General features: G+C 31.9%; 2 protein-coding genes and 1 pseudogene across 2 annotated transcripts in view; 1 reads left to right on the top strand and 2 right to left on the bottom strand.

Moving 5' to 3' along the window:
• Nucleotides 1–25,460, top strand: part of LOC143083383 (uncharacterized) — a 201,843-nt gene that overhangs the window by 19,102 nt on the left and 157,281 nt on the right. The gene's annotated exons all lie outside the window — the stretch shown is intronic.
• The window catches only part of LOC143083385 (mediator of RNA polymerase II transcription subunit 18-like), a 197,876-nt gene that overhangs the window by 63,473 nt on the left and 108,943 nt on the right, over nt 1–25,460 (bottom strand). The window lies entirely within an intron of this gene.
• Nucleotides 1,180–2,146, bottom strand: LOC143081809 (uncharacterized; annotated as a pseudogene).

Genomic DNA, 25,460 nt, shown 5'->3' with positions numbered 1-25,460 from the left:
TGTTCAGTCTAAAGTTTAAATTGTAAATTCATCAACACTAGACGACTTTCAACATCTGCCTGATTTATGTATTTATAATTCAATTAGAGGTTTATAAAAAGAAGTTTTCTAAATCTTTACATAATTTCATTTTGTCGTATTCTATATCCAGACTTCGTGAATTCCGTTCGTATTTTACCTTTTATATCTAGCCAAGTCATTTAATTGTGTCTCTTTCTTGTGGGATATCATTTACATACCTTTAAATATATCGTTCATGGAGACGATATGCGAACACCTGCGCAATTACATACTATTTAAATTATACAAGTCATGCAGGTTTATTAGTACTCTGCTTGTGCTCAAAGAAGAAAACAGAATTTAATGCTTATTGAATGAGAGGTAAGCAAAACTATTTAACATGTTTACAAAATTTACAAAGAATGCAAAGAATATTTTTTGTTTAAGCGATATAAAAGATCTGTTTATTCAATCCTGGTAAATGCTTGAATATATGGTAAAGACAATATCAGTGACAACGGCTGAATTGTTCATCGAACTAAGGCTTCTCTACCCCAGGAACTGATTACATTAACTGTCATCAAGCATCATACTTTATTAAGAGTTCTTCCACAATAACTACGCCCATAGACTACCCAAGCACATAATACTAATAAAAAAACCTAAATAAAGTTCAAATTGAATACCCACACGACAGTGCCATGTGCTGATTTTAATTGCACATTATATTACATAATATCATGTCGACAAAATATGGTCAAGTAATTCATAATTACTACTGAAATCAAAACATTTCATATAACATCAAATAAATTCACATAAGCAAGATAAAAAACTTAACTGAGAAACACGTCTAGTCGAGTCGGCCCTGTCGTGCTGAATGGCTATATCCCATGAAGCGCGGGAAAACAACTAACGGTCTATGGGAGACAACTAGAAGAAATTAATTTCAATCTAATTCAGTTCCTTCAAACGGTTGAAATTACATTTCTTCCACAATAACTACGCCCATAGACTACCCAACTCTAAGCACATAATACTAATAAAAAAACAAAATAAAGTTCAAATTGAATACCCACACGACAGTGCCATGTGGTGAAAAACAAAGAACGGGAAATCAATTTTTTATCTTGCTTATAGAACTTAATTCACTTTGAAAATAATAAAGTCAATACCAGGTTATAAACCTAAATTTTCAGAAACAATTAATCTGTCTTTTAAAGAATCTTTAATATAACCGTCCTTGGCCGTCTCTGAACGCCATCTGCCATGTCTTTTGAACAATCGATCGAAAATACCTAAATTAGAGCAAGTTGTAGCTCCGCCAGAACGTAAACTGTGCAATCCATATTTCTCAATATCTGACACAAATGGTTGAAAAGCTTCAATAAATAATTGTACTCTCAAACGTGTATAAGACAGTGGTTTATTTTCCTTCCGAAGAACTTATCTGTCCTTGAATTTTATTAAATTTCTAAAAATAAATTCTTCTGAATCCGGCGAAATATCAGCCCACAACAAATATAACTTTAAATTCTTAACTGGACACATATCTGAATCCATACAGGCTATAACTACAGAATTGCCATCACGATAGATATCAGTTTTACTTTTCGGAATAAATATAGATATATAACCTAATTCAAAAATGATATCACATCTCCGTATATTTAATAGCTCGGACACTCTCAAAAAACCTGAGTAAGCTAGTAAAGACGCACATATAAAACGCTGTGACATAACATTATATTCCTTAAATGACGAACTATACATTTTAGATAGAAGCTCAGGAGTAACTGGTTCCTTTTTCTCAATTCGAGTAGCTAATCGGCGTTTTGCACTTTCTAAAACATTTTTCACAACTAAATTTTCGGTAGGAGACGTTTGACCAATCATATGATGTGCCCATTGTATACTATAAAATGCTGAAATAACCGGACTAGCAGTGTGACTGTTCTGAACTAATGAAGATAAATATAGTGCAACGTGCAAAGATTTTGCCGGTAAAATATCACAACGACTTATACCGTTATGAACAGCCCACTTTTTCCAACGGATAAATCCTGCATGATAAGTTTTAACAGTACTGTCAGCTTTAGATTCGCAAAGTAAATCCATAAGAACATCAACATTGGTATGCAGAACTGGTGGCAAAAAAATTAATCTCAGATTCAATGGCCTGCAAAAATACATGTATAAACAATAATTAAACAATAACAGAATCTTATTCTTAATCTTATGTAAGAAACTATCAACCGAAAAATACTTGTTAGTACATCTCACAAGACTATGTACAATAGTCTAAATGCTGATCATAAGCATTTGTATTTGTTAGTAAATTAGTTCTCAACAAGGCCATTTAAAGCCTTAATGCCAAAATCTGAAACCAATTCAGATATGCATTGTAACGTTAGTACACAAACAAGGCACTAATACAGCCTTTAACATATCATCTGTAAAATCCAGATAAGCATTAACAGCTTCATAAACAAAATAGGTTTACAACCTTCATACATATCAGTATTATACTCTGAAATCTAGCCTCAAAGCTAACATCTTAAAGTAAGATCAGTATTACCAAAAATGGCCTTCTTGCTTTTACCAGGAGTATAAAACTCCTTACCGCTTGGTAATTCTACATATGCAATAACTTGATCTGTGAAATCGCCCCCATTTGGGCATAACATAGGCCAATTACTTGCGGATGGCCAGCAAGGAACAATCAATGTATCTACAGCGTTGCATTGTCTCATGTAATTAATAACACGTGGTATAAGAAATACAAAAAGACCGTTAACCCCATACCAATCTACTGTAAACGCATCAATACCAGAAGAATTTTCATTCCAAAATCTTGAATAAAATACCAGTAACTTGAAATTGTGATCAGAAGCAAACCAATCTACTTCATGCGGGCCCCATAAAGATTCTATCAATTGAAAAATGTAATATGATATTCCCCAATCATCATGATCAACGATACGACTCAGAAAATCAGCTTTTTCGTTTAGTGTCCTAGGTATCCAAACTATATCAATGCTGACATTGTACTTCAAACATGCGCTAAATATGTCTAATGCTAAATTCTGTAAAATGGTTTTAGTACTTCCTTTGCTTACAATGCTCACAACATTTTGGTTATCTGTAAACCATTTAACCTTTTTTCCGGATATAATGTAAATTAAGGACAGCAAAACTTTCTTTACCGCAGAAAGTTCCTTCCAAGTTGAACTATTACTACGTTCTGATTCAACCCACATACCATGTGCAATGTTTTGTGGTGCTTCTACAATATAACCACCAAAACCTGTATCACTAGCGTCACTGTAGATAATACTATGACATGATTCATCAACACTAAAATGTTTTACATTATCTTCACTTACATACAGTTTCCAGAATTGTAACTGTTCAATACTAGATTCTGAAAGTTTAATATAAGAATACCAAGACGCAGATGTGTTCACGTCTATAGTTAAATGTTCAGTCATTAAATAAACTAAATTTCCTATATCTAAGTATGTAGATATTATCTGACCTACAACAGATGCAACTTTTTTTCACAAACACGCTTTTACGCCCAGTCAAACAAGATATAATGTCATCAATAGAATCTATCATCTTAGTTATTCTGTTATCTGGTATTTTGTAAAAACCATATTCTGTATCAATATATGTATCTAACCAAACCAAACGTTTAGTAGGTTCCCGCAATGACTTTTCTGCTTTAGGTACAAAGCCACTTCTAACTAAATCTAGCTTAACTTGTTCTGACACAATCTTGCACATTTCTTGATCTTGTTTTATACCCAAACCATCATCAAGATACATTATACCTTGCTTACCTTCAGATCGCCATTTCTTTACAAGTGGCCTAGTCAGTTTAGTAAAAATAAAACAAGCTGTACTCAAACTAAATGGTAAAACAAGAAATTTGAAAAATGTAGGAAAGCCATTAATGATCCATGAAAACTCTAAGTACTCTGTGTGTGGTTCAAAAATGTCAATATGGTGATAAGCTGAATGAACGTCGTACTTAAACATGGAATAATTCAATTTAATATGCTGTTGAGCAGTCCTCATGTCTTTTAATTTAACGCTCTGTTTCCATAAATGTTTATTTACCGCTCTCAAATTAAGTATCAATCTTTTCTTTAAATTAGACTGAACTGATACAGTAAGAGGATTAACTATAACTGAGAAACACGTCTAGTCGAGTTGGCCCTGTCGTGCTGAATGGCTATATCCCATGAAGCGCGGGAAAACAACTAACGGTCTATGGGAGACAACTAGAAGAAATTAATTTCAATCTAATTCAGTTCCTTCAAACGGTTGAAATTACATTTTTTACTGTGTTATCACGACTATGACTGATAAGTTCTTGCCTAGATTAAACGTGCGTCTAACTTATAAAATTATAAGCCTGATATTTTTGAGGATTTTCTTTTAACCTCTGAGTGGATGCTACTGATGTTTTAATAATTAACTTGTTCTACCTGATTTTGGCAAAAACATTCATAGTTTGTGTCCCCATGCGTTTCAACTTTTTTGCCTTTGAACTTTGTGATTCAAGCGTGTCACTGATGAGTAGTTTGTCTGGGGTATACAATTAAAAGACTGATATTTTTGATTATTTTTAACATATGGTTATCATAGTAACGTTGACTTTGTCATAAATATTTATTAAAAGCGATGGGGTTTAATTTTCATAAGCTATATAATAAAGCCGTTTTCCGGAAATGCAAATGGTTATTTCATCCAGACATGATGAGTTTTCATAATTTAGTATGCAAGTGTGGACACAGATCATCGTGGATAATATATTTGGATATTTGACAGTATTTTCTAACACAAAGAGTTTTCTGCTTTTGTTTGATAAACTGGGTTTAACCGTGACAGCCAACTTGTACCAAACCTATTTAAAATAAGCATTGTCGTTTATCTAAGGATTAGTTTTAATGTTCAAAACTGTAATGGAAGAGACAGTTATTTTATGTGTTATCAATGGAAGGATATATTATTATCCACAACTTTGAATTTGCATTTGTATTAAAAATTCTAAATCAGGAGAAGAACTCATTCGATGATTTTCTACATGATGTGATTTTATTATGTGGGATTGTATATGATAACTGGCATAAAACCTCAAAGTATATTGCAACTGTCATACAATTTAGAGGTTTATCGCTATTAACCAGGTTCAATCCACCATTTTCTAGATAAGAAAATGTCTCTACCAAGTCAGAAATATCACAGTTGTTGTCCATTCGTTTGAAATGTTTGAGCTTTAATTTTGCTATTTAATTAGGGACTTTCCGTTTTGAATTTTCCTCGGAGTTCAGTACTTTGTGATTTTACCTTTTGCCTTAAGCTTATATAATGACAAATTATCAAAGGATACATTTAGCACGTACTCAATTTCTTCTTATGTAACATGGTATGTTAAAGTGTATTGACTTACTTCATACTTATACATATACTGTATGATTGTATAGTTATTGAGACAAATCCATGCACCAGGAGGTTCAAAAGTATTCGTTTGTTGTTGTGGTTCATATGTGTTTTTGGTTTCTCGTATTTTTTAATAGATTCAATCGTTGTTTTTCCGTTTTGAATGGTTTTTATAATTGTCATTTTTGGGACCCGTTATAACTTAGTGTTCGGTGTAAACCAAGGCTCTGTGTTGAAGACAGTACTTTGACCTATAATCATTATTGTTTAAATTTGCAAATTTTGTAAGTTTTACTTTCAATTTTTTTTTCATCACGGCGGCGCTGGTTAGTCTTGTGTGGACGTGGCGCGCGTCTGGCGTATTAAATTTTTAACCAGGTACCTGTTGTTGGCTATTAATCGTTTGTTTCTCTGTCCTATATTTTTTGCCATTTATTTGTATTGTAGTCCTATCATGTAATGTTTTCATTTTAATGTTACAATTGACATTACCATTAAAGCGGGAGGTTTGGCATGCCACAAAACCAGGTTCAACCCACCATTTTTTTTCTTCAAATGCCCTGTACCAAGTCCGGGAAATGGCAATTGTTATATTATAGTTCGTGTCTGTGTGTGTTACATTTTAATGTTGTGTTCCTGTTGTGTCGTAGTTCTCTTATATTTGATGCTTTTCCCTCGGTTTTAGTTTGTATCTCGGATGTGTTTTTTCTCTATCGACTTATGAATTTCGAACAGCGGTATACTACTGTTGTCTTTATTTGACTTGAATGAGAGAATTGTCTCATTTGTACTGATAACAAATCTTCTTAGTTCTATCACTGCCAGCGAAAAGAAACACTAGTTTACAATTTTAATCCTTTGGTAAAAGTTATTGCCATACGACGATTGTTAGTTTGTTTGGTCGTCAATATCAAATACTATGTTAAAAAGAACCTTATTCATCTCACTATCCAACTGCTCCTCTGTATCTATATCTAACAACGTTCCTTTTTATCAAGAATAAATAATATCTTCCCATTTCTTTGAGCGAGTTTACGAGTGAGACATTGATTACCAATTGGTTGTCACTGCTGCAATGACGTTTGGTAATTTTCCATTACATTTGAATTTTATGAGAATTTTGTTTTGACGACAACCGTTTTTCCTTTTTCAATTCTTCAAATATAATTATTGTAAACAGAGAGAAAGATTATTAATGAAAATATTAATGTATAATGCATTTGTTGTTTTAATCACTTGTCTATTATGAACATAATGCTCAAATATCTTTCAAATTATATAATTAAAATACCTAACTGTTAAAAAAACAAATGATCGACATTGATCGTGGCAAGAAATTGAGAATAGATACAACCGTCAACTGACAATTTATAAGTGTTTTTGTCCTTAGGTAAAGATGTTGACAGATGTCGGTATATTCCTGAACTTTTAATGGTTAAGCAGATGTCATACACACCTAAATTAAGCAAAAAATTTAATATCTACAAAAGCCACCATTGATTAAAAAATATCTATGTTTTGCCTTTCGTAAAGTTTTAAGAAAATAAAAATAAACAGAAACAGTATGCATGAACATGATAACAAACATTTAAGATCAAAATACCGGTTATTGAAACATCACGTTTCTGTAGTGGCTATTACTATTACTATTACTATTACTATTACTATTCTTCTAAGTACTACCTGCTATCTACTGATTGTAGTTTGGTAATCTTCCAATAGAATAATTTTTAGAAAGACAAATCAAACCCATGAAAGTGTAGACCGACAAACATCATCAACGACTTACAACTGCCATACAAGTTGAGTCTTTAGCTAGTATAAAACCAGGTTTAATCAACCATTTTATACATAAGGGAATGCATGTACAAAATCTAGAATATGACAGTTATTTCCCATTCGTTTGATGTGTAATAGCTTTTGATTTTGCCATTTGATAAGGGACTTTCCGTTTTTTATTTTCCTTTGAATTCCATATTTTTGATATTTTACTTTGTAGAGTGTCTTTAAAAAATGAGAATATGATTAATCACAAGTTTGCTCCCAGTTAGGTTTGATTAAAGATATGACATTTCTAGCTCTAAAGTCTGTTATCTAGAGAAGAAAAATAAGAAGAATAGACAGAAGGTCTTAACAATTAATATTATTTTCAAGACTAGATTTATGTACACATTTCTTGACATAGATTGTCAATTGGTATTTTATTTAAGTCATTAGCATTCAAAATTTACTTTTTATTAACTGTAGTTAATTTTTGATTTTTTATAAAAAAAAAATACTAGTTGGAATTGAAACAAACAGCTAAAATGATACACAAACTCATTGAGATCAAACGTTCATTTCTTGTATATAATACAGAGTGGTGCATCGGGATCCTGTTGTTTAGAGAACTATCTTCTTGTCAAATGAGTTAAATAGTTTCTGATACCTGGGGCCTGAAACAATACTTGTTACAGTAATGGAAATGTATCTTATTTTACAGATTCCTTCAACTATATTTTTATAATGTGAAGTTCATGTTTGATGGTGAGGCTAGTTGATGCTGCTTGTGTTAATTTTGACTACTATAACAATTACCTTGTATTTTTATAATCATTACTTATTTACTTTTTTGTAGCGTTTTCTTTATGGCGTCATCCTTCCACAGCTGTGATGTGTGTGACCTCCGACTCATCACCAATCCATGCATAGTCTGGTGTACGGAATGTGATGAAGGACTATATAAAGAATGTCATGAACACCATACATTGTCAAAGGCTTCGAGGAAACATAGTGTGATACCATTTAAGGATTACCAAAAGTTACCGACGGATGTTCTGAAAATCAGTCAATACTGTAGCAAACACAATAAAAAGTTTGAAATGTTTTGCCAGAAACACGAACGACCTTGCTGCAGTAAATGTATAGTAGAAACACACAAAGAATGTCGGGATATTGTCGACTTAGATGACGTTATTAAGAATTACGAAATGCCCAATGCCCTGTCTGAGATAGAGAAAACATTAGTTGAAGTGGCAGAAAACCTACAGAAAATTCACCAGCATCAACAGGACAATATGTCGACTTTGAAAGAAAAAAGAAAGAAAATTGAAAAAGAAATTCAGAAGACTAGAATTGAGATCAACAACCATCTCAATAAAATTGAAGAAGATTTTATGAAACAACTCTATGTCCTCGAAGAAAAAGAAAACTCGAAAATTGGTCAGTTATTGTCATTATTAGAAAAGAAAGAAAAAGAAGTAGCAGATTGTCAAAGAAACATAACGAACATCAAACAACATGCAACAAACCTTCAGATGTTCCTTTCAGTGAAGCAAATCGAGGAAGACGTCTCTAGCAAAGATAAATTCCTGCACTCATTATTTGAAGGTGAGGATTTGAACGAGCATTTTTTGGAATTTGAGATTAATGGAGTTTTTCAGAAGATCATGTTTGATATCAAAAGTTTTGGAGAAGTGCATATTGAAGAACAACCTGCCGATATTGTTCTAAGCAGAAAAAAAAATAAAGAAGCCCAGATAATAGTACCAATCGTTCAATCAAGATCTATCGAAAATATTAAAATGAAGATACACAAGAAAATAAACCTGCCAGGCAAATGGATTTATGGATGTTGCATGCTGCCAGATGGTAGATTGGTGTTTACTTACAACCGTGAAAGGAAAGTGAGAGTATTCAACGATCAAGGATCAAAAGAATTTGAGATGAAGATACCATGTGGAGCGTTTGATATAGTATACATCAGCAATAACAATACATTGGTAGTTACATCCGGTGAATCAGAAAAACAATATCTGACCATTATAGATCTGGAAAGGAAAAAAATTAAGAAAACAATTTCACTGAGTTCGGATAACTATGGCATGGTATTAAAGGACAATCAATTGATTTATTCCGCCTTCAACAAAGGTATAAGAATGATAAATATGTACGACGAGACTTTAAGCGACATAGTCCGAGAAGAAATGGCCAGTGAAGGTTACATTGCCACATTTAAAGACAACATTTATCATACACACAGACTAAATCACACTGTGACATGTTACAACTTACAAGGTGAAATACAATGGACATTCAAAAATGAAGACGTTCTGAACAATCCCCTTGGTATTGATGTTGATAGTGATGGCAATTTGTACGTGGCGGGGATTCATTCGAATAATGTGGTTGTTATCTCCAATGATGGACAAATGTATCGCCAGCTATTAACAGGAGATATTGATTTTCGATATCCTATTGCACTTCGTTATTATGGACATAAAAAGCAATTGCTAGTGGCAAATATTCATGATGAAGCTCGCCTGTTTGATTTGATTTGAAATGTTAAGATTAAAAAAAATATCTCTTTTTGGTTCATAATTTGATATATTAAATAACACCACTATTGGCGGCCGCATTGCATTTCATCCGTTTCTTTTCCCCACAGCGTAATGTTAAGTATCATATGCAAATGTGCACATATATAGACTATGGAATCTTTTATATGTAAAAAACAGAGTTTTAGTTTTGTTTGTGAAACATTCAAGTATGGCTGAACTTACAATTATTAAATTTGTATTCAACGTAGATGTTACATATTTACAGGTTTTGGATGATTTGAGAAACATTGGATCTACAGTATTAACTCTGAAAAAAGGCTCCCTATTATAACCCTATGATAAAAACCTTACAATAGCATTTCAGTTCTTAAAATGGTAGATCAAACACAATAAAACTTTAATGTTATTTGTCATATGCCAACGTGATTTAAGTTTTTGGAATTAAGAAAATAGTTATGGAAAACAATTGAAACAGCAAACATTAAAAGAAATATTCGAAATGCTCCAAACTTACTGAAACTTTTAGGTAGAAAGTAAATTAACGGAAATATCGAACTTGGGGAGAATTGAAAAAATAAAAAAATTGAAGAAAAGCAGTCGCAGAGCATTGAGAACCAAAATTCCTAAAAGTTTTGTCAAATACAGATACTGTAACCTATTCCTGATCGAGGTAGAAAAGCCTTAGTAGTTCAAAAATTTAACTACAAGTACTCCCAGATTAGTACTTAGTGCCTTTTTGTTTTTAAGGTATACAAGTACCCGAACATGTCCACTCTAAGTTCTGTTAGATATATTTCTATTTGTATCTATCTGGTTAGTTAAATCATTTTCATCTGATTTTTACAATTCTTTCTCATGTTGTACTGTTATACGATTAAGGTTAAGGGAGGATTGGGATCACCGACATATTCTGTATGTATGTACCTGTCCCAAGTCAGGAGCATGTAATTCAGTGATTGTCGTTTGTTGATGTGTTACATATTTGTTTTTCGTTGATTTTTAGTACATAAACTTGAACGTTAGTTTTCTCGTTTGAATTGTTTTACAATAGTTATCAAAGGTACCAGGATTATAATTTAGTACGCCAGACGCGCGTTTCGTCTACATAAGACAAATGTTATTTCGTTGGTTTTTTTTATAGCTGACTATGAGATATGGGCTTTAATCATTGTTGAAGGACCTAATGTGACCTATTATTGTGAATTTCTGTGTCATGTGGTCTCTAGTGCAGAGCTGTCTCATTGGCAATCATACATACCACATTTTTTATTTTATAAAATAGGACACAACACTCAAAATTGTGTAATAATCGTAATCACTATAAAAACAACAGTAAAAAAACAACAACAAAGAAACATAAAGAAAAAGCACATATATTAAGCAAAAATGAAAGAAATTAATACAAAAATAAACCATAGAACAATGACACAATATCGGGAAGTATAAGAACCGATTCACGTTAAAAGGGTATAACCAGAAAGAGACTAAACAGTTAAAGGAATATTCAAAAAAGACTACGATAAGACGTTATTCATGTTATTATGATGATTAACAACGTCAGTAACCATAATCCATTCGTCATGAACATCGTGCATTTTTTGTGAAGTTGATACGGAATATTTTTCCACTTGATACCTTCCGTTCTTTGTGACGGGATACCACGATAACGCCCAAGTTTTAATTCCAGCGGAAAAGTCTCACAACGCATTCTGGCTAAAGTCGATCTCTGTTGTCGTGTCATATTAGTGGTAATGTACTGCTGTGTTTCAAAGTTAAGACATCTAAAACCTCGTAATTTTGGCATGTTCACAATATCCACTTTCCATTTATCGTGATGTTTTTGAAGGAGCAAAAGTTCTGAGTAGTTGGCAATACATTTTACACTTATTCCATTTGTGTAGTTATCGTTAAATAGTTTCAAAAGTTCACATTTTTCCATCACTGATTTTAGCTCGTACCATGTTTTCTTATATTTTTCTGATCAAGTTAAATCCCATTGGAAAATACGATTTGGAATTCGACCTACCTTCATACTTGTTATTCTATGCCAAAGTCTTATCATGTTAAGATATATATATATTGCTTGCAATGGCAAATCCAGTTATTGTACCTTCAAATGAGATGGGTGATAATTCGTTATTCCATATGACGGTATTTTTCTATGTTTCTTTTTTATCATTATTTTCTTTTTTATTTCTAAATTGGACCAATTCTTGGAATTGAATTGACAAATATTGATGACACTTTACTATAATGATGACCAATATGTAGTGTTGTTCCTCTGACTTGTAAGTTGCAAGATGGCTAAGGTTCCAATGAAAAATGAAAAAATGCCAAAAGATATCCAAATTCTTGTTTCAAGAACAAACATAATGACACTGTTTGCAACTGTTGCATTTGATGTGTTGAGACAACGAAAGTATTTAGAATTAAAATGTACACCATGGGAAACTTTTAAAACAGCATTTTTTTACAGAATATTGTAACCAACTGGAACATGTTGGATATAAAACATACCATGATTTAAAGTGGCAGCTATTGATTAATTTTTCAAAACGATAACTAGAACCGTAGAAACAACACAAATTGCAGAAAAATGCAAAATGCACTAAACATGTTGAAACTAAAAAGCTGCCGTTATGTTTTAAACAGAAAAACATCGACATAAATTGACAAAATTCCAAGCCTTCTGCAAATTTACAGACATATGTGTCGTCATAAACATATACTTTGCCAAAAAAAAAAAATGAAAAGAAACGCATGGTGAATTTTTAAGAAGTTCAGTACATTTTTGTACATTCATTTTGAAAAAATATTTTACAATTACCATAGATATTCATTCAGAACGTATTTTATGCACAAGAAGATAGTCAACACTTCCGGAATTGATGTAAACAAGTCAATTCATTACAATTAGAAATACTTCCGTTGACTTAAACTAGTACTATATAGATACAAGAAGATGTTGTATAAGTGCCAATGAGACAACTTTGTATCCAAGTAAAAATTTATAAAAGTAAACCATTATAGATCAAACAACTGTCTTTAACACGGATCATTGGCTTACACCGAACAACAAGTTAGTTGAGACTTTGTTTGATGTGATTGAATACGATTTAAGGTAAAAAGAAAAAGATTGTGTTGAAATCTAAGTTTCTACGAAAATGATCTTAAATCTGTTACATACCAATTTAAAAAAAATGATGAGATGTGGTATGATAACTAATGAGACAACTTTCCACTAAAATTAAAATGAACTAGATGTAAGCAATAATCTATGCGACTATTTGAACAATGTATCTTATGTACCTTATTCCCTTCTTTCCAGGAAAATCAACACTTTAGATTAACTATATAGTAATTATTGATTCTGATTGGTTGAATTCTTATAAAGTTTTCAAAAAACAGATTGACTTACAAAAAAATTATAAAATAGAAGCCTATTTGGTTTGTATGTAAGGCAAACATACATTATCTAGACAGAATACATTACCATTTTAAAAAAGGGAACATTCACATAATTTTTGTTCTGATGCTTTAAAGTGTAAATAGTTATCAAAGGTACAAGGATTATAATTTAGTACGCCAGACGCGCGTTTCGTCTACATAAGATTCATCAGTGACGCTCATATCAAAATAGTTATAAATCTAAACAAGTACAAGTTGAAGGGCATTGAGGACCCGAAATTCCAAAAAGCTGTGCCAAATACGGCTAAGGTAATCTATTCCTGGGATAAGAAAATCCTTAGTTTTTCGAAAAATTCAAAATTTTGTAACAGGAAATGTTAATTTTGAATAAATGACCAAGATAATGGACCATGATTTCAGTGTTGTTTACATTTACTGGGGTAAAGCTGATGACCTACCTCGGTTCACGGTCATTCCAATATGGCGGATGAAAAATTATGTCAGTATCTGTATTGTCTGTTAAAGTGTTACTATATCATTTAATGTACACAGCATACATTGGTATGATGTAAATTTATAAAAGATTTACACAAAAATCTCAAATTACTACCGAGAAATGTTTATGAAACAGGAAATTGGATGTGAAAAAACCGCTTTGATGACCGTAGATCAAAATTGAGACGACAGTAACATGAGGGTTTGACTATATCGTGATTTTACCACGGGTTGGCCCTTTATGACAAATATTTATCCTGAGCGATAGCGATGGGTAAAATATCAACATATAGGGACAACCCGTGGTAAAAAACGATATAGTAAAGACCACATGAATTATTTCGATTTTAATAGGACAACAAGTGTGAGCTTTCGAAAAAGCTATGGACGGCTGAAATAAATGCATAATAAAACGGACATAAATCAATGACAGTTGATCGGAACTGAAATACACAAAGTTTATTTGCCGGTATTTAATGTCTTACCCTGGACGAAAAAAGTATCTAATTCTTTATCTCATTTAAACCAATAGCTCTCTGTCACATCCTAGTGAACCAATCAGAATGTATCATGTGATAAGTAATTAAATCAAGATGGCGTGTATTGAGACTGAAACCAATAGCTCTGAACTGTGATGCGAAGCAAATACGGTAATTCTTTTGGATCGAAGCGCTCTATGTGGACGAAAATATTCGGAATCAGCGGAATATTTCGATTCATTTAATACATCCCGACCGCATGACTGTATATGTATTCAAAATTCCCGCCCATTTGTTAGCCTTCTGAACAGTCACGGGAACATTTACTTTCCTTGGTTACCACATACAAGACTGGAATAATCATTTCGAATTGTTATTCAAAAAATTAACTATAATTTAGTTCTGACTATACATAAACTCATCATAGATACCATGCCTAAAGGAGTAGGTTCAGTAAGACCCCATTTTGGCCCCAAAATATAGCAGTTTTACAAAATTGTGAAAATGTAATCTTTTAGATATTTACTGGAAAGTAGAATGCTTCTGCTACATAAATATGGGCTGTTTTTGACAATACAATGTACATATATCGGGTACTAGCATCATTAAGTCATGCTAAATTACTGAAATCTTCTCAATTTAAGCATTTTAGTTAAATTTTAGACGGTTTCCGTCTGAAATGAAAGTGGCCGCATTCGTGTTCATTCATAATATTAAAATGTAAGTTATATTTGGTGATAATACATAACATATATAAAGGTTGAGGATGAACACGGATGCGGCCACTTTCATTTTTGCCAAAAACCATCTGAAAAGTGACGTTTTTTGGCATATTTGATGAATTTTTCATATTTAAGCTTGAATTGGAGTGTTTTAATGACTAAATCAGTCAAAATCTTTCCCAAAAACTTATTGAAAAGTGTCCAAAATCTTTCGTGAAATGAACTTGAAATTTGAGGCCAAAATCGGCCCTTACGGGACCTACTCCTTTTGTATATTGTATCTACGCTTTCTCATAAAAATATGACGTACCTACGTGAAATTAAAAAAAACTTATTATCATGTTTATTTAAATTTTTATATTGATGCAGTGTATATGTTTTCGTAGTACCTGAATACATTGAACCAAGGGTTGATTATGGTATAGAATTATGTATTTTAAATTGTTTTACTTATATGTGCCGTTGAACCCTGGAACATATATGGACTTGGGTCTCCATTTTAGCCCATCTGGCCCAAAAGGGTTCAGTGAGCTTTTCTCGTCACTAGCTATAGGCGTCCGTCGTCCATCGTCGTCGTCGTACGTTAGCTTTAAAAAAATCTTCTCCTTTTAAACAAATGAGCCAAATTGAATCAAACTTGGCCTAAATTATCCTTAGGGTATCTAGTTTAAAAATGTATCCAATGACCCCGCCAAGTAATCAAGATGGCCGCCATAGCTAAATACAGAACATGGTGGTAAAAATATCTTTTGGCCTATAGCTCTGACACTAAAGCACTAAGAGCAAATCTGACGAAATAAAAATGTTCATTGGGTTAAAAATCTATCTACCCTGAATTTGGGAATTTCAAGGAAATTTTCATTTTTTATCTATTATCTTCAATATTATAACATGTATAAATGATAAGTTAAACTGTAAACAGCAAAATTGATCAGAAAGTTAACATCTACAAAGTATTCCTACATGACCAAAATGATCAATTGACCCTATAGAAGTTATTGCCCTTATAGTCAAATCTTTTTATCAATATGAGTAAATTTTGTAATTTTTTGTCGATGTAGTCAAATGCAGGGTTAACATTTATATAAGACTAATATATTCTCGTCCTGAACATGCATGATACTAATTTGCCACGGAACATAATGCAGCCCCCTCCTCCTCCTCCTCCTCCTCATTATCATCATCATCATATTTTTTTTATTTTGAAATTCTCTTTCGTATCTGGTGTCTTTTTTTTTGATAGCAGAATTTAGGGTAGCAATACACAATCATAAGACTTAGTTTAGTTTCGCAGAAGTTTTTGTATGATTTAGTTTCACCTCTTGATAGACAAATGTCTATTGTTTTAGGAAAGGCATCGCTCTAATAGATTGAAAATTGCCTTAGTATCAAATTTTGGAGATACCCATCCCCCTTTTTTTGCAATATTTTGTATCAGATGAAATAAATCATTTCCATGGTAACGTCAAAAAGGGATTAAATTTCACCTTTTAATTATTGGAATCGTCAATCTATAGATGATTCCCATTCCATATATACGCTCATGCATGACACAATATTAAGCCTTAATTGAGAAAAAGGAAGGAAATGGGTGGTTACACATTATGGGAGTCAATTTTAAGTTTTTCCTAACTGTGTATTTCTACCTAAGTGAGTGATTTTATTTTTCACTATGCAGCATAATGTGCCTCATTCATGTGTTATTTTGGACTATACTGATCTCTACATCTTTCCTCTAGATGTCCTTGGATAGCGTTTTGTTTTTAAATAACCGAAACCCAAAGTCATTTGTGGTGTCCCCCACCATTGAGTGTCGTTAACGTTATTGTATTAATACTGAGGACATGTTTGAGCTTAAAGCTTTTTAAATTGAGTAAGTTTTCGGCGAAAAATATTTGTAGGACAGGTTAGATTTGGGAAAGTAAAAAAATGAGGATATGAAATTCATTTTTGGACGATTTGGAGTATAAAGGACTCTTTGGGCGAAATAACACGTCTTATATGACGAAAAATATACAAAAAATCAATGTTTACTGACGAGTCTGGAGAGTAAATGGTCATTACCATATACATAAAGTTTATTCCTGTAAAATAAAAGGACGAAATGCACACGGTTTTTTAAGTTCTAAAATTATCTTTCATCGTTCAATATAATATCCTTCAATCAATAATGTCTAAATTTGTGTAAATATTAATCACATCACTCATATTAACAACAACAAATCTCTTGAAAACAATTTTAACACAAATCTTGAAACAAGAATAATTTTGCATTGCCTTTTTCATTTCAAATCCTCAAAGGATTTTAATTTGATTTCATTTTCATTGCACCTCTTTTAAAACCATACATCAGAATTCTGGAGATAGTTAGGCCATATTATGATTAGGCTCATATATTTACAATAATTGTTATCAGTGGACTTTTGTAGGAGTTATGAGCATCTGTATTGGTAAATGGCATATCTGGTACTTGTTAGTACATAAAACCGGTATATATTTTCTAAGAAACACTTTCGACAAGTAAACGAAATCTTTTACTGATGGTACTTTAGGATCATTAACTGATTTTCAGTTTTGATGGACAAACAAAGGTTAGAAATAACCATCACAAAAGAAGAGAACTAGAATCATACAAATTATACGTACATACAGGTTCTTGGATACCATCTGGCATATAAAATAAACGAGTGACATTTTTCAAAAAACCCTCTTAGTTAGGACTTTAATGGACTCACCCAACACATGACTGTATAACATATCATTCGAAAGCTTATTTTTTGCACTTTCTGTTTTTCCCGGTCATAAACAAATCGAACGGTATGAAATTCGCTAAATCAAGGTCAGAGGTCAAGAAGAAACATTCCAATTTATATCAAAATCATATCATGCAGAAATGGACCTCGAGTAGTCCTCTTCTCATTTGGAGTTTTTGCTGCTTTCTAACAAAAAAGAAATAGGGGCAATAAGGCCCTTATTTGGCCCAAAAATTACTGCAAATTTAAAAGTTATCATACATATTCTTAAATTACTGAAAACTTGACAAAAGGTACAAGGTATTACGAAAAACAAAATAAATTTGTCATTGAACAAGTTACCATGGCAACAAATCACGACTTAGTTTGCATAATTTCCCAAATTTTGTGATTTTCCTCGTTTTTCATCAAATTTGAAGTACATTTTAGATTGAAAAAGTATGTGTGCACCAAAGAAACAACTTTAAAATTGGTGAGAATTTTTCAGAAGTTATAATAAAGCTTCTGTGTTAAGTTATTTTTTTGTTTCTTGGCTGCGCAGGATGTTTCAACAATGGAAATAAATATAGAAAACTGCATAAATTCTGTATTTTTCATCGTTTTTGTGAAGACAGTACATATTTTGACGTAATTGTGACGTCATAAGATAAAAATCTTTATGTTTTTTATTTATATTTCTTGACCCTATACATTTCTTGACATTATTAGTCAATTTGAAATAGTTAACAAACCTTTTATTTTCTTTGGCCAAAACCATGCCTTAATGTCCCTTTTTTATCAAAACCATTTGCTAATCCATATTATGTTCTTTTTTTTTACGTAAATCTTCAGCATTGGAGCACAAACTGCTTACTGTGTTTCCATAGCGGATTAGTTCTGACTTAAAAAGTTAAAGTAATCATAAAAAACAAAATTATGTGAAAAAGAAAACAGCCACCAGAAGGTTGCATGTGAAATAGATTGACTTGCAGGAAAGTACATACCATATACAAAAAGTACTCCTACCTTCGCCGAGATGCAGATTAAATAATAAAAGCAATGTCTATCTAAATTAAATCTATGAATTGTTGGCACTGATTAAATTGACTAAATGTCTCCTCCATGAAGGTCTTGAACATTAAAACTAAATGTTTAATAGACGACACTGCAAAGTGTTATTCTTTGGTACATGTTGGATCTCACTGTGCAAACAGGTATAAAGTAGTTTTTTAACGAAAGTAAATTTTAAGAAGTTCAGTAGTTAAAGATTAATGAATGCAAAGATGACGTGAGCCTTATCTTATGATGTGTGATCTTAGCACATCGTATCTTACAAGTTATTTTAATCATTTATTGACAATCAATATTCAATATATTCTCTGTTAAAAATAAACGCTTTCTTGTGCCTTTATCAATGATTGCATTAATATGATTTAAAATTCGTTATGTGTTTATAACACAATGGGAAGTACTCATTCATTCATCCAAGCTTAGCGACTGTCAATACATAATACGACCTTTTCTGCAATAGAGTGATATTATGAACAACATAGTTATATAAACTGTACAAAGATTTATACGGATGAATCGTATTACTAAATTTAACTTACATAACTGAAATAGTGGTTTGAATGTCATTTGAATTTTAAATTAAAATTGTTTATGTTGGTTTACGTTGAATTATCAAAATTGTCATGGAATTAAAAGGACACAGTGATATACTATTTGAATTCTTATTGTATAACGTGTATGATGAACAGTTTTACAAAATAAACACCCTCCGCTAATATGTTGATTATAAATTTCCGTACCAATATTGCACATTTTTTATCTGATATACAATGCATAGAAAGTCATTGTAAACTTATAAAAGCTAAACTCTGAAAAGATTGTTGACAATTTATAAAATAGATAGTTTATCTCATGAATTGATTCATCGATCATGTTAAGTTCGTGTAATTCAGTACTAAGTTTTATGTGGAATATTTTGACATGAATATCAATTATATGGTCATTCGATTAAATTTCCTGTTTACATAGATATTAACTTTCGAAAAGATTTTCTCATCCCATGCATAGATTATCTTAGCTTTATTTGGCTAAAACCTTTTTGAGAAAATTTGGTTCTGAATGTTCTTTGACTTTATACTTGTTTGGCTGTATAACCATTTTGATCTAAAGGTCACTAATGAATCTTATGAAGACGAAACGCGCGTCTGGCGTATTAAATTATAAGCCTGTTACCTTTGATAATATGCGTAGATTGTTGTTCGTCGTTGTGTCGTTGCTCTTACTTTTTGGGCCATAACGTAGAATAGTAAATGTTAAATGCCACTTGGTATCTTATCTCCCTTTTAAGTAAGAGAGACTCTCAAAAAATTACTCATAAAACACAAAATAGGAGATGTACAGTGCATTATATGGTTAACAATAGTAAAGCGAATAATATTGTGTACGGATAAAAAATCCCAGTCATCATGTCAAAATAAATCTTTTATAAAACCCAATTTTTTTCAAGTCTTTCCTTAAGACATTTAACACTGTTTAGTCAAAAGTTTAAATTGTAAATTCATCAACACTAGACGACTTTCAACATCTGCCTGATTTATGTATTTATAATTCAATTAGAGGTTTATAAAAAGAAGTTTTCTAAATCTTTACATAATTTCAATTTGTCGTATTCTATATCCAGACTTCGTGAATCCCGTTCGTATTTTACCTTCAATATCTAGCCAAGTCATTTAATAGTGTCTCTTTCTTGTTGGATATCGTTTACATATCTTTAAATATATCGTTCATGGAGACGATATGCGAACACCTGCGCAATGGCATGTTATTTAAATTATACAAAGTCATGCAGGTTTATTACTTTGCTTGTGCTCAAAGAAGAAAAAAGAATTTAATGCTTATTGAATGAGAGGTAGGCAAAACTATTTAACATGTTTACAAAATTTACAAAGAAGAAATGCAAAGAATATTTTTTGTTTAAGCGATATAAATGATCTGTGTATTCAATCCTGGTAAATGCTTGAACATATAGTAAAGACATAATAAACATCGAACTAAGGATTCTCTACCCCAGGAACTGATTACATTAACTGTCATCAAGCATCATACTTTATGAAGTGTTTTTACTGTGTCATTACGACTATGACTGATGAGTTCTTGTCTAGATTTAACGTGCGTCTGACTTTCAAAATTATAAGCCTGATATTTTTGACGATTTTCTTGTAACCTCTGAGTGGATGCTACTGATGTTTGAATAATTAACTTGTGTTACCTGATTTTCAAAAAACATTCAAAGTTTGTGTACCCATGCGTTTCAACTTTTTGGCCTTTGAACTTTGTGATTCAAGCGTGTCACTGATGAGTAGTTTTTCTGGGGTACACAATTAAAAGACTGATATTTTTGATTATTTTTAACATATGGTTATCATAGTAACGTTGACTATGTCATAAATATTTCTTAAAAGCGATGGGGTTTAATTTTCATAAGCTATATAATAAATCCGTTTTCCGGAAATTCAAATGGTTATTTCATCCAGACATGATGAGTTTTCATAATTTGGTATGCAAGTGAGGACACAGATCATCGTGGATAATATATTTGGATATTTGACAGTATTTTCTAACAAAAAGAGTTTTCTGCTTTTGTTTGATAAACTGAGTTTCACTGTGACAGCCAACGTGTACCAAACCTCTTGAAATAAGCAGTGTCGTTTATCTAAGGATTGATTAGTTTTAATGTTCAAAACTGTAATGGAAGAGACAATTATTACATATGCTATCAATGATTAGGATATATTATTATCCACAACTTTGAATTTGCATTTGCATTAAAAATTCTAAATCAGGAGAAGAACTCATTCGATGACTTTCTACATGATGTGATTTTATTATGTGGGATTGTATATGATAACTGGCATAAAGCCTCAAAGTATATTGCAAATGTCATACAATTTAGAGGTTTATCGCTATTAACCAGGTTCAATCCACCATTTTCTAGATAAGAAAATGTCTCTACCAAGTCAGAAATATCACAGTTGTTGTCCATTCGTTTGAAGTGTTTGAGCTTTAATTTTGCTATTTAATTAGGGACTTTCCGTTTTGAATTTTCCTCGGAGTTCAGTACTTTGTGATTTTACCTTTTGCCTTAAGCTTATATAATGACAAATTATCAAAGGATACATTTAGCACGTACTCAATTTCTTCTTATGTAACATGGTATGTTAAAGTGTATTGACTTACTTCATACTTATACATATACTGTATGATTGTATAGTTATTGAGACAAATCCATGCATCAGGAGGTTCAAAAGTATTCGTTTGTTGTTGTGGTTCATATGTGTTTTTGGTTTCTCGTATTTTTTAATAGATTCAATCGTTGTTTTTCCCGTTTGAATGGTTTTTATATATGTCATTTTTGGGACCCGTTATAACTTAATGTTCGGTGTAAACCAAGGCTCTGTGTTGAAGACAGTACTTTGACCTATAATCATTATTGTTTAAATTTGCAAATTTTGTAAGTTTTACTTTCAAATTTTTTTTCATCTGGGCGTCGCTGGTTAGTCTTGTGTGGACGTGGCGCGCGTCTGGCGTATTAAATTTTTAACCACGTACCTGTTGTTGGCTATTAATCGTTTGTTTCTCTGTCCTATATTTTTTGCCATTTATTTGTATTGTAGTCCTATCATGTAATGTTTTCATTTTAATGTTACAATTGACATTACCATAAAAGCGGGAGGTTTGGCATGCCACAAAACCAGGTTCAACCCACCATTTTTTTTTCTTCAAATGCCCTGTACCAAGTACGGGAAATGGCAATTGTTATATTATAGTTCGTGTCTGTGTGTGTTACATTTTAATGTTGTGTTCCTGTTATGTCGTAGTTCTCTTATATTTGATGCGTTTCCTTCGGTTTTGGTTTTGTATCTCGGATGTGTTTTTTCTCTATCGACTTATGAATTTCGAAAAGCGGTATACTACTGTTGCCTTTATTTGACTTGAATGAGAGAATTGTCTCATTTGTACTGATAACAAATCTTCTTATTTCTATCACTGCCAGCGAAAAGAAACACTAGTTTACAATTTTAATCCTTTGGTAAAAGTTTTTGCCATACGACGATTGTTAGTTTGTTTGGTCGTCAATATCAAATACTATGTTAAAAAGAACCTTATTCATCTCACTATCCAACTGCTCCTCTGTATCTATATCTAACAACGTTCCTTTTTATCAAGAATAAATAATATCTTCCCATTTCTTTGAGCGAGTTTACGAGTGAGACATTGATTACCAATTGGTTGTCACTGCTGCAATGACGTTTGGTAATTTACCATTACATTTGAATTTTATGAACTTTTTGTTTTGACGACAACCGTTTTTCCTTTTTCAATTCTTCAAATATAATTATTGTAAACAGAGAGAAAGATTATTAATGAAAATATTTATGTATAATGCATTTGTTGTTTTAATCACTTGTCTATTATGAACATAATGCTTAAATATCTTTCAAATTATATAATTAAAATACCTAACTGTTAAAAAAACAAATGATCGACATTGATCGTGGCAAGAAATTGAGAATAGATACAACCGTCAACTGACTATTTATAAGTGTTTTTGTCCTTAGGTAAAGATGTTGACAGATGTCGGTATATTCCTGAACTTTTAATGGTTAAGCAGATGTCATTAAGCAAACAATTTAATATCTACAAAAGCCACCATTGATTAAAAAACATCTATGTTTTGCCTTTCGTAAAGTTATAAGAAAATAAAAATAAACAGAAACAGTATGCATCAACATGATAACAAACATTTAAGATCAAAATACCGGTTATTGAAACATCACGTTTCTGTAGTGGCTATTACTATTCTTCTAAGTACTACCTGCTATCTACTGATTGTAGTTTGGTAATCTTCCAATAGAATAATTTTTAGAAAGACAAATCAAACCCATGAAAGTGTAGACCGACAAACATCATCAACGACTTACAACTGCCATACAAGTTGAGTCTTTAGCTAGTATAAAACCAGGTTTAATCAACCATTTTATACATAAGGGAATGCATGTACAAAATCTAGAATATGACAGTTATTTCCCATTCGTTTGATGTGTAATAGCTTTTGATTTTGCCATTTGATAAGGGACTTTCCGTTTTTTATTTTCCTTTGAATTCGGTATGTTTGATATTTTACTTTGTAGAGTGTCTTTAAAAAATGAGAATATGATTAATCACAAGTTTGCTCCCAGTTAGGTTTGATTAAAGATATGACATTTCTAGCTCTAAAGTCTGTTATCTAGAGAAGAAAAATAAGAAGAATAGACAGAAGGTCTTAACAATTAATATTATTTTCAAGACTAGATTTATGTACACATTTCTTGACATAGATTGTCAATTGGTATTTTATTTAAGTCATTAGCATTCAAAATTTACTTTTTATTAACTGTAGTTAATTTTTGATTTTTTATAAAAAAAAAAGACTAGTTGGAATTGAAACAAACAGCTAAAATGATACACAAACTCATTGAGATCAAACGTTCATTTCTTGTATATAATACAGAGTGGTGCATCGGGATCCTGTTGTTTAGAGAACTATCTTCTTGTCAAATGAGTTAAATAGTTTCTGATACCTGGGGCCTGAAACAATACTTGTTACAGTAATGGAAATGTATCTTTTTTACAGATTCCTTCAACTATATTTTTATTATGTGAAGTTCATGTTTGATGGTGAGGCTAGTTGATGCTGCTTGTGTTATTTTTAACTACTATAACAATTACCTTGTATTTTTATAATCATTACTTATTTACTTTTTTGTAGCGTTTTCTTTATGGCGTCATCCTTTCACAGCTGTGATGTGTGTGACCTCAGACTCATCACCAATCCATGCATAGTCTGGTGTACGGAATGTGATGAAGGACTATGTAAAGAATGTCATGAACACCATACATTGTCTAAAGCGTCGAGGAATCATAGTGTAATACCATTTACGGATTACCAAAAGTTACCGACAGATGTTCTGAAAATCAGTCAATACTGTAGCAAACACAATAAAAAGTTTGAAATGTTTTGCCAGAAACACGAACGACCTTGCTGCAGTAAATGTATAGTAGAAACACACAAAGAATGTCGGGATATTGTCGACTTAGATGACGTTATTAAGAATTACGAAATGCCCAATGCCCTGTCTGAGATAGAGAAAACATTAGTTGAAGTGGCAGAAAACCTGCAGAAAATTCGCCAGCATCAACAGGACAATAGGTCGACTTTGAAAGAAAAAAGAAAGGAAATTGAGAAAGAAATTAAGAAGACTAGAATGGAGATCAACAATCATCTAGACAAACTACAAGAAGATTTAATGAAACAGTTATATGCGATCGAGGAAATAGAAAACTTGAAAATTGGTCAGTTATTGTCAGCATTAGAAAAGAAAGAAAAAGAAGTAGCAGATTGTCAAAGAAACATAACGAACATCAAACAACATGCAACAAACCTTCAGATGTTCCTTTCAGTGAAGCAAATCGAGGAAGACGTCTCTAGCAAAGATAAATTCCTGCACTCATTATTTGAAGGTGAGGATTTGAACGAGCATTTTTTGGAATTTGAAATAAATGGAGTTTTTCAGAAGATCATGTTTGATATTAAAAGTTTTGGAGAAGTGCATATTAAAGAACAACCTGCCGATATTGTTCTAAGCAGAAAGAAAACTAAAGAAGCCCAGATAATAGTACCGATCGTTCAAACAAGATCTATTGAAAACATTAAAATGACGATACACAAGACAATAAACCTGCAAGGGAAATGGATTTATGGATGTTGCATGCTGCCAGATGGTAGATTGGTGTTTACTTACA

Source organism: Mytilus galloprovincialis, chromosome 7 (genome assembly GCF_965363235.1).
Source record: "Mytilus galloprovincialis chromosome 7, xbMytGall1.hap1.1, whole genome shotgun sequence".
Taxonomy (NCBI): Eukaryota; Metazoa; Mollusca; class Bivalvia; order Mytilida; family Mytilidae; genus Mytilus; species Mytilus galloprovincialis.
Note: the sequence above shows the minus strand (reverse complement) of the source record. Positions and strands in the feature narration are given on the sequence as shown.